This window comes from Trichechus manatus, unplaced genomic scaffold (assembly GCF_000243295.1).
Source record: "Trichechus manatus latirostris isolate Lorelei unplaced genomic scaffold, TriManLat1.0 scaffold00039, whole genome shotgun sequence".
Classification (NCBI taxonomy): domain Eukaryota; kingdom Metazoa; phylum Chordata; class Mammalia; order Sirenia; family Trichechidae; genus Trichechus; species Trichechus manatus.
Genome location: NW_004443975.1, coordinates 1,957,624 through 1,966,534, shown reverse-complemented (window position 1 = coordinate 1,966,534; position 8,911 = coordinate 1,957,624).

The window sequence follows — 8,911 nt, the reverse complement described above, 5'->3', positions numbered from 1 at the left end:
GTGCGTTGGAAAAGAAAGTATACTTGGCTGCTGTTGGGTGGAGAGTTCTGTATATGTCTATGAGATCAAGTTGGTTGATTGTAGCATTTAGCTCTTCTGAGTCTTTGTTGAGCTTCTTTCTGGATGTTCTGTCCTTCACCAAAAGTGGTGTGTTGAAGTCTCCTACTACTATTGTGGAGCTGTCTCTCTCTCTTCAGTGCTGTTAGAGTTTGTTTTATGTATTTTGGAGCCCTGTCATTGTGTGCGTAAATATTTACTAGACTTATGTCCTCCTGGTGTATGGACCCTTTAATCATTATATAGTGCCCTTTCTTATCCTTTGTGATGGATTTCACTTTAAAGTCTATTTTGTCAGAGATTAATATTGCCACTCCTGCTCTTTTTTGAGTGTTGTTGGCTTGATATATTTTTTTCCATCCTTTTGAGTTTTAGTTTTGTTTGTGTCTTTAAGTCTAAGGTATGTCTCTTGTAAGCAGCATATAGACAAATTGTATTTTTTTAATCCAATCTGCCACTCTCTGTCTCTTTATTGTGCATTTAGTCCATTTACATGCAGTGTTATTATTGATAGGTATGTAAAGTTTAGTGCTGTCATTTTGATGTCTTTTTTTGTGTGTTGTTCACAGTTTCTTTGTTCCACTTAATTTTCTGTGCTGAGTCATTTTTTTTATGTATCTTCTTTTCATCTTTTTCATTGTTGTTGATTTTGTGTTTGCCGAGTCTTTATATTTTTCTAGTTTTTTATTTTGACTTGTAGGATTGTTAGCTTCCTTTCTGGTTACCTTAATATTTACCCCTATTTTTCTAAGTTTATACCAATCTTTTATTTCTTTATATTACCTTGACTTCCTCTCCATATGAAAAATCTCTGTCTACATTTTTTAAGTCCCTCCTTCTTGTTTTAATATTGTCATCATTTACATATTGACATCAGTTTCCCTCTTTTCAGTGTTTTGTCTTTGATTTACTTTTGTGACTTCCCTATCGGGGTTGATATCTGGTTGCTCTGTCCTGTGTTCTAGTCTTGGGTTGTCATCTGATGTTACTGATTTTCTAACTGGAAGACTCCCTTTAGTATTTCATGTAATTTTGGTTTGGTTCTTACAAATTCCCTAAAAGTCTGTTTATCTGGAAATGCCCTAATTTCACCATCATATTTGAGAGACAGTTTTGCTGGATATATAATTCATGGCTGGCAGTTTTTTTCCTTCAACTCTTTATATATGTCATCCTATTGCCTTCTTGCCTGCATGGTTTCTGCTGAGTAGTCGGAACTTATTCTTATTGATTCTCCTTTGTAGATCACTTTCGTTTATCCCTAGCCACTCTTAAAATTCTCTCTTTATCTTTGGTTTTGGCAAGTTTGATTATAGTATGTCTTAGTGACTTTCTTTTGGGTTCTACCTCATGTGGGGTTCAATGAGCATCTTGGATAGATATCTTGTCATCTTTCATGGTATCAGGGAAGTTTTCTGCCAACAAATCTTCAACAAGTCTCTCTGTATTCTCTGTTATCCCCGCCGTTCTGGTATTCCAATCACTCGTAGGTTATTCCTCTTCATAGAGTCCTACATGATTCTTAGAGTTTCTTCATTTTTTTAAATCCTTTTATCTGATTTTTCCTCAAATAAGTTGGTGTCAAGTGCTTTATCTTCAATCTCACTAATTCTGATTTCCATCGCCTCAATTTTGCTCCTATGACTTTCTATTGAGTTGTCTAATTGTGAAATTTTATTGTTAATCTTCTGGATTTCTGATTGCTGTCTCTCTGTGAATTCTTACAGCCTGTTAAATTTGTCGTTATGCTCTTCTCTAATCTTTTTAATTTCTTCTATTGCATGTTCTGCATTTTGATTAATTTCCTTCCTGATTTCTTGAAGAGTTCTGTATATTAATCTTTCGTATTCTGCCTCCGGTAATTCCAAGAAATTTTCCTCCTCTGGAAAATTTCTAGATTCTTTATTTTGGGGGCTTGCTGAAGCCATCATGGATTGCCTCTTTATGTGATTTGATATTGACTGTTGTCTCCAAGCCTTCAGTGTTAATATTTATTTATATTATGTTTGCTTACTGTGTCCTAGCTTCTTGTTTTGTTTTGATATGCCCAAATTGGCTGCTTGTATGAGCTACTTTGATTATTGGCAACTTTGGAGCTCTAATGTCTTGTCACCAGATGGTTAGATCTGTTACTAGGTATGTGAGCTCAGAAGTCCACCCACTCCTCCTGTATGGATTCAGCTCAGGTGCCCAGGTAGATAGCCACCAAGTGTGTGGTGTAGGCTCTCACATTCCTAGACAGGCATGGGTGATTGGCATAGGCACAGGCATCTGGCTGCAGCAGGGGGACACACTCTGAGCAAGGCAGGGGGCTGAGGGGTGCCCCCGAGTGTCCAGGCGGAAGGTGTGTCCCTGTTCCCTAGAGTACATAGGTGAGTGGGTTTTGCAGCCAGACTATGAGCATCTAATGCTGTTGGCCGTAAGGACTAGGGGGCACCTCTTATTCATGGGCCCCTCTTGCAGGTGGCTAGGTGGCATGGGTGGAGCTACCAGTCCTCAGGCCCCTGATGTGGGTAGGTGAAGATCCTGCTTAATGGGCAGAGCAGTGTCAAATGTCAAGAACCTTCACAGCTGAAACAGTTGAAGTTAGACTTCCGGTATATACCCTGTTGTACTGCAGTAATGAGGGCCTATGCTGTTGAGATGGGCCCACACAAGTCTATGCGGGGGGAAAGGCACTCAAAGTCCATGGATCCCTTATGCCTGTGGCTAGGCAAAGGAGCTGTGCCTACCCTGGGTTCCTGGCTTAAGGGAACCAGCAGTTTATTTTTTCCTCTGTTTGTGAATTTGTTCACTCTCCAAGGCAGGGAGAATGGCTCTGGGCGTGTGACAGATCCTACTTCTGGCCCAGGGGACTTGGCAATTGCTGAAGCCAGTCTGGGACGCAGTGCAGAGCAGGGAGCAGGGAAGTAAATGGGAGAGAGGTTTTTCCCTAAGGGAGGTGTTTTTGATCTGCACGGTAGGCTGTACGCTTTTACTTATCTTTTGCCAATCCAGGGCTGCTTCTCACTGGTTCTGGGTGGCCGTGTAGACTCTCTGGTGCTGGGTCTCTCCCAGTGTGAAAACATGCCTCCTGAGCACCTCTGCTTGCCTGCGTCGCCGCTCATCCCCAAGCTGACCAGGCCTGAAGGGCTCAGGCTCTCGCCGGGTCAGGTCTGGCAACTCCTCGCTGCTTCCAAACCATCTCTCCCTCCCCCTGCCACTCAGTAAGGTTCCTCAAGTATGCCTTTGATGTTCAGGGCTCCCAGATTGCCATATATAATCAATTAACTTGTTTTTTTGGGTCTTTGTTGTAGAGGGTCTACCGGAGGCGTCTGACTACTCTGCCATCTTGGCCTCACCTCAAGGTGCACATTTCTGAATGAGGTATAATTCTCTGATCAAAACATAATTTTCAAGTGGAGTTACATCTTCTTTTTAATTTGCTGAAACAGAAACCTAGACACTCTTAGGCTTCTAATGTCAATAATGACCTTGAAACGTAGGAAGAATTAATATAAAAAGTAATAGGCAAGAGAACACATTTCTCTATACATGCTATAAATTAAGGGTACATTTTCTGGTCAGAATTTTTCCTGTCCTTTAAAGAAAAATCCAGTACATTTAGCAAGAAAAGTCAGTGGTTTTGCCTTTTACAAATGACTTCATTGGCCCAATCTTTCCAACTGATGGCAGAACTTGTTTCAACACTGTAATTTCAGCTTCTGCATCAGTATCCCTTTACTCTCTTGCCCTTCCAAAAATTATATATTCCAGCTGAGTCCAGCACAACTAGATGGTACCCAGTTACCATCTGACAGGGATCACAATAGAGGGTCCCAGACAGAGCTGGAGAAAAATGTGGAGCAAAATTCTAACTCACAAAGAAAGACCAGACTTTTGGTCTAACAGAGACTGGAGAAACCCTAAGAGTATGGCCCCCAGACAGCCTTTTAACTCAGTACTGAAGTCACCCCTGAGGTTCACCCTTCAGCCAAAGATTAGACAGGCCCATAAAACAAAACAAGACTAAACGGGCACACCAACCCAGGGGCAAGGACGAGAAGGCAGGAGGGGATTGGGAAGCTGGTAAAGGGGAACCCAAGTTCAAGAAGGGGAGAGTGTTGACACGTTGCAGGATTGGCAACCAGTGTCACAAAACAATATGTGTATTGTTTAATGAGAAACTCATTTGCTCTGTAAACCTTCATCTAAAGGACAATAAAAAATTTCTAACCAGAGCAAAAAAAAAAAATCATGTATTCCTTTGCAGAACACAAGCAGGTCAGTTACCGCCTGGATTAATTGGGGGAAAACTGACATCTTTATATATGTAAAAACCAACTCTTTGGCCTACGTGAAAGGCGTTAAACAGACACATTTTCCAGGAGTTCTGAAGTTTCATTCTTACTGTGAAAGTGAATACAATATCGATAATGAGTCCTGCTGCTTCAGAAGGTACTACATTCACTATCTTGGCATCTCTGAAATGGCTTGGATTGATGCTACATAGGACTTGGGTTCCTGGAAACTGGAAGAAATAACTAATCATGTTACTGTATTATAAACAGAATTATATAGTGGTTGCATGTGATATGACTCCTATTTTCTGCTGACACTTTTCATTTCTGGCCACTGCAGAGCATTAAACCAAGCTCAGGGCCCTTCTGAGAGTGGGACCTAATGTGACTGCACAGGTCATGTGCCCAGGAAGTTCCTAGCTACAATGTCAAATTTTGGAATTCTTCTTAAAAAATTATAATTTTTTAAAAAATTCAAGGAATCCCTCATGAATTCTTTGCTGAAGAATTTCCTAACCAATGTGCCAGAGCACAGGGGTGGGCTCCAGTAGGTTACAAATGTATTAAAGTAATCCCATCTACAATTCAAGATGGCCAGGAGATGCCTCAGGCAGCCAAGCCCCTGAATTCTTGGCCTCCAAGTGTGAGCAGACTCATATGTTTACCCCTGGTGGGGGGTGCTATACAATTTGTGGGGGAGGAGCATGGTTGCACGTGCAAGCATGTGCATTACCGTGACATGAAAAAAATTGGGAACCACTGTTTTACGGCATATAGTAAGCTCTCAAGTAATTTTGTTTTCATTAATGAATTTAAGAGAATTCTCCTGTCCATTTTCTTAATATATGCTATGCAGTTAGTCTCTTCAGCCAAATGAGGAGTAAGAATCTATACTGTGACTTATCACAGCATCACTACTGTAAATCCCATCCAGGGTCAGGAAGTAGGGTTCTTGTCATATTTGTGAAATAAAGCTTCCGTATAAATAAGCGTGCATACAGGACTGGCTACATAATATGTGACACTCAGTGAAAAATGCAAATGTGGGCTCCTTGCTCAAAATCTATTAAGAATTTCACGACAGAGACCACAGAGCATTAAACCAAGCTCAGGGCCCTCTTGTGGGCGGGGCCCAGGAAGCTGGCCTCGGTTACATGTGCTGTATCAGTTCTCATTTCTGGGATTCAAAAAAATATAATCCTTATATACAACAGTAACCAGCTAATCTTCTTCCTTATTTTTGTGTTGTGATGAAGATTACTTACATATAATAAATATAATCCATTGCCGTCAAGTCAATTCAGACCCATAGCGAACCTATAGGACAGAGTAGAACTGCCTTAAAGAGTTTCCAAAAGCAGCTGGTGGATTCTCAACTGCCAACCTTTAGTTTAGCAGCTGAACTCTCAACCACTGCACCACCAGGGCTCCATAATAAATATAGCCCTGCATATTTTGAAGAATCGAAAAGAATTATTTAATCTATACATATTATGGATTGATTCTATGATGGATGGTAGGAGAATGAAGTGAGGGATCGCCACATTAATCCTAAGCAGTGTTAGAAGATTATGGAATGTTTAGTGGGAAAAAGGAAGAGTTCCAAATCAGATGATTTCAATTGCCCATTTTTCTAAGACAAGTGTGTTGGGAAAGGGGCATATTTTCATTTAAATGTTCTAAACAAACGTGTGGTATTATGAAGCCCTAACTTTTGGTTATGTAATTTCTTATTAGCACCTTGGTATAGATGAGAGGAGGAAAAGCAAATGTAGACAAGCCCTGTGCCATTTTTCAGGCCTCAAATTTCAGTTGCAGAAACAAATGAGGTAGCAAAAGTGTTTTGGAAATCGTTTCTGGCCTTCACATACACAGTTTTCCCAAATGGGACCATATGAAATTTACTATTGATAGTGTACTACCTTTTTCTACAAAATACATCATGAACTTATTCCCGTATCTAGATACAGTTTCACATCATCAATTTCTTGTAGGCATAAGCCTAGAGGGTCACTATGAGCTGGAATCTACTCAAGGACAATGGGTTTGTTTGTTTGTTTTAATAAGCTTCCTTGTCTGAGCGCATCATAATTTGTTGAACCAATCAACAATAGGCTGTTTTGATTTTTAACTATTATTGTATGGTTATATTCTACAGTCACACTTGGAAAGAGAATTCTACCACTGAACCACCACTACCGGGTTAGCTAACCCATTGCCGTCAACTCAATTCTGACTCATAGCGACCATCTAGGACAGAGTAGAACTGCCCCATAGGGTTTCCGAGACTGTAAATCTTTATAGAAGCGGACTGCCACATCTTTCTCCTGAGGAGCAACTGATAGGTTCAAACCGCCGACCTTTTGGTTCACAGCTGAGCGCTTTAACCACTGCATCACTAGGACTCCTTCTTAAACCATAAAGAGGTAAAAAGAATTTTCATTAAAATTTATTATGATCTATTTGGAAAAAGCAAGGAACTTTTATTAGAAAGACATAAGTTTGAGTTATCTCTGAAGAATGGCAGAAGCTCAGTTTTTTCCTCTGGCAAATGAGAATCCATTCTCTTGACAAATACTTTTTTGAGAAACTTATTTATTCTGGGAGCTCTGTATGTATTAATTATTTAATTCTCACCACAGACGTTTAAGGATAGTATTATTTCCCCCAGTTTATAAATGAAGAAACCGTAGCACAGAGAGATTTTAAAAACTTGCTAAAATGTTTACTAGTACTAAATTTTGAAGCTGGGGTTGGAACCCAAAGAGTCTAGCTTCAGCTCCTGTGCTCAAACACTCATCTACTATTTCACCAAATTGCAGTGGACACTTGATAGTAGTATTAACCAAATAAAAGCCCACAATTCAGGCACAGAAGTGTGGCTCAATTACTGTATGATGCCTTTTCTGGCACCTATAGCTTTCTAGATCTCTGCCATTAAAGTTGTAAGTCTCTTCATAATTAGGAAACAATCTAAACTTGGAGCTAGATAACTATTTTTGCTGTTTTTTTTTTTAAATCTAGATGAGAGATTACAACATGAGAAATGGCAAATAAAATCATTCTTTGGAGAGACACATGATATAGTGCTGTACTTACTGAAACTCTGTATGAAAGAAAGACACTCCCTAGATGACCCTAAATTTGTTTATAAGATATCCTCATAGAGCCTCCTCTGATGTCATTTATTTTTTTATAAAAAAAAATAAAAAATAAGTCTAATGAAATCCTCAAGAGAGACAAGTAAACACAGGTGAAACAGAAATCACCAGTATCCCATTAATGCCTTATTTTCATGAAGAGAAAGAAGGTTGGATTTTCGTTGTCAGTGTAAGAATTGATTATACAGTTGCTGATAATTGTGCATTTGCAGCTTTGACCTAGGAATACTTTGCAGTTACTAAAGAATTGCTATGAAGATTTGGGGTTGGAGAGAACTCAATGACCTTGCTTCCAAACCCAGCTTCTCAGAAGTCCATGGAGCAAACTAGGGGGGACAATCAGGGAGGCAGGGGAAACTGCATGGGAGGTCTACCATAAAGGCTTAGATCTTTTCTCATTAGAAGAAAGATCCATGATTTCAATGACTGAGATCTAGAAACCTTTAGGAGCCAGAGGAGTCATCACCTAGTAATTTAGCATCAACTCTGTGGTTTGGTGGTGGTCTTTTTCATGTTTAAGAGGGGAATTGTTCAAACAATATAGTTGGTTTGAAATACATCCAGGACCAATGCAAACACCAAGTGGGCTGCCGAGAAACCACACATTGTTTCCTTCAGACAAAAGATAATGATGCACTAATCAGTTTTACCCTTTATTGCCCTATCTGGAACACAGCCTCAGGAAAGAAAACCCACAAAACCAACTTGTTAGTCCCAAAATTTACAATATTTTGCGATGACCCCTATCCCTTTTTCTTTAAGTGCTAGTACTTGTGTTGCTAAGTATTTGTGTTAACTCATAAATTCCAACCTCATATAATCTCAAAAGTGCCCTCCCAGAGAGAGGAAGGAAAACAGAAAAAAAATAATACAAATCTTGTTGATATAGAGTACATACAAGAGACTTAAAGCACTTCCGACATTTTATCTAATTCCAATGTATTTTTACCTCATTAATGTGGGAAGGTAACAGAGATTAATATTTTAAATTACGGAGAAGTGAAGCAAAAAAGAAGTCAGACTAATAGAACTAAAGCCTTTAATAAATAATCAAAACTGTGGGTGGAGGAATTGTTAATATTCATTTGTTTAAACTTGGAAGAGCATAATATGGATTGAGAATGTATAAAATTTGTTAGACAAGTTCTCCCTCCGTATCCACGGGGGATTGGTTTAGGACCCCCAAGGATACCAAATTCTTCTTATGCTCATGTCCCTTGTATAAAATGGCATAATATTTGCATATAACCTACGGCACATCCTTTTATACTTTAAATCATCTCCAGATTACTTATAATACCTAATACAATGTAAATAGTTGTAAAGTGCTATGTGAATAGCCCTTTAGCTCCCGCTTAGCCTTTGAGGGATTGCTTTGACCAGCGAACCGCTTTTTCGGAGCCGTTTTTTTTT